Source organism: Solanum dulcamara, chromosome 9, assembly GCF_947179165.1.
Source record: "Solanum dulcamara chromosome 9, daSolDulc1.2, whole genome shotgun sequence".
Taxonomy (NCBI): Eukaryota; Viridiplantae; Streptophyta; class Magnoliopsida; order Solanales; family Solanaceae; genus Solanum; species Solanum dulcamara.
This window is the reverse complement of record NC_077245.1, coordinates 57,982,580-57,984,913: the sequence shown is the minus strand read 5'-3', so window position 1 is coordinate 57,984,913 and position 2,334 is coordinate 57,982,580.

The window sequence follows — 2,334 nt, the reverse complement described above, 5'->3', positions numbered from 1 at the left end:
TGAAGTTCCCATATGCCTCATTTCTATAAATCGTAATCTTCTCTATGACTCGTCCTGTTGAATAGTAGATGAAGTCCTGAGGCTTAGTAGTTTGCACGGTATAAGTCCTGCACTACAAATCCTTTCAACGAGTGGTAGACTCTTTTACGAGTCGTCATACGACTCGTAGACACTCATTTTGCCTTTGCCAATTTTCTAACTCTTTACTTCACTTCTAGTTTACGACTCGCAATAAGTTAAATGAGTCGTAGACTAACTCGTAGGCCTGGGTCAGCCCACTTCTTTTGAAATTTTCCTTTGGTTCAACTTTTCATCTTATGGGGTCTTACAATATCTCCTCCTTGGAAACATTCGTACTCAAATAAGATTCAACTAGCATAGGAAAGACATGGAAAGAGGACTAGCAACCCAACATGAACATAGGGATACCTCAAATGTGTAGAACTTGAAAACTTCAAACTTAACAGAAAACATGGCTTTGAAAATCAACTTTCATGAACATGGATGCATATGAATGGCATATGGAATTGAAACGTAGGGGTTTAATTGATTTGATCATAAAAAACTTTATAACTTAGGCTTGAGTGGAAGGAAAGTGATACGGATAACACTTTATCATGTCCGCTTATGTTTCCCATGTAGCACTCTCTACTACTTGATTTCTTCACAACACTTTGACGGACGCAACATCTTTATTCCTTAACCTCTTCACTTATCGGTCTAAGATTTTCACCGGAACCTCCTCATAATTCAAATTCTCTCCAACGTTCAAAATTTCCAATGTCACAATAGAGTTTGGATTGCCCACAGACTTTCTTAACATAGATAAATGAAATACCGGATGAACCATAGCCAATTCTAATGGAAAGTCTAACTCATATGCCACTTTGCCAATACGCTTCAATATTCTATAGGGTCCTACATATCTAGGACTCAACTTCCCTTTCTTACCAAAATGCATTACACTCTTCATAGGTAAAACTTTCAAATACACTCAATCGTCCACATCAAATTCAATCTCTCTCTTTCAAATGTTTGAATAGGACTTTTGACGACCTTGAGCCATCTTTACTCCTTCTCTTATGAGTCTTACTTTCTCCATTGCATCAACTACCAAGTCGGTACCAATAAATGCCATCTCACTCACTTCAAACCATCCCATCAAAATCAATAAAATTATATGGAATAACTTTGTGCAAGACCAATACGGGACAATTTCTATAAACTCTGTTGGCTAATATCGAATCACCAATGGGAGCATAAACCAAAAAAGGTTCTAATAACAATTTGGGGCACACATCAAATCTCATAGCAAGGTAGGGAGTATCAAAACACAAGTTGGCACATAGATCAATCAATGCATAAAAATCAAATTTAAAGTCCCATAACATACCCATGAACACATCAGGAGTCTTTTCCATCACTTTCATAGCATGAAGGGCATAGAATCGGTTAACACTTTGGCAACCCTTAAGTTGAGCTTGGGCACCTTGTTGCACTTGGCCTCCTTGAGGATGAACCTCTCCACCTTTGAGGGTACTCGATTGCTTATTGCATATCTTGCTACATCCATAACAAGCACCAGTCCTCATCAAGCATTTCCCTCCATGATTCTTTGCACACTTAAGAAAAGAAGGGCTACTAGAATTTACACCTTCTCCTCATTGCACTTTTGGGTATGGCACCCTTTTCTCAGAAAACCTCTTCCCCAAACCTTGGCCTTGTTGAGAGAGGCTACTACTACTACCACTAGTCCTAGCATTAGAGAATCTACCTTCATACTAAGCCCTCTTAGAATCCATCATTCTCATCTCCTTGAGTTTTTCTCCTTTAATTTGTTCAGAAAAAGTCATGAGCCATGATATGTCCAACTCCTTAACAAGCATAGAGGCACGATATTCCTTAGAAACCACATCGGATACCCCCAATATAAATTGACTCATACGGGCATGTGAATCCGCAACCAATGAAGGAGCATACTTGGATAGCTTAGTAAACTTGAGGTCATAGTCCCTCATTTCCATATTGCCTTCTCGAATATTTATAAATTCCAACACTTTAGCTTCCCTTAGATCAAGAGGGAAAAAGTGATCAAGGAAAGAAATTTTGAAGTCTTCCCATTTAATAGGACCTTCGTCTACTCTCTCCAACTTCCATTGAGTGTACCAAACTTGAGCAACACCCTTGAGTTGGTAAGACACCAACTCTATTTTCTCCACCGTAGTCACCCCCATGATACTCACTATTTTATAGACCTCATCAATGAACTCTTGGGGGTCCTCATTGACTTTCGAATCATAGAACTTGGGAGGGTTCATTCCTGCAAAGTCCCTT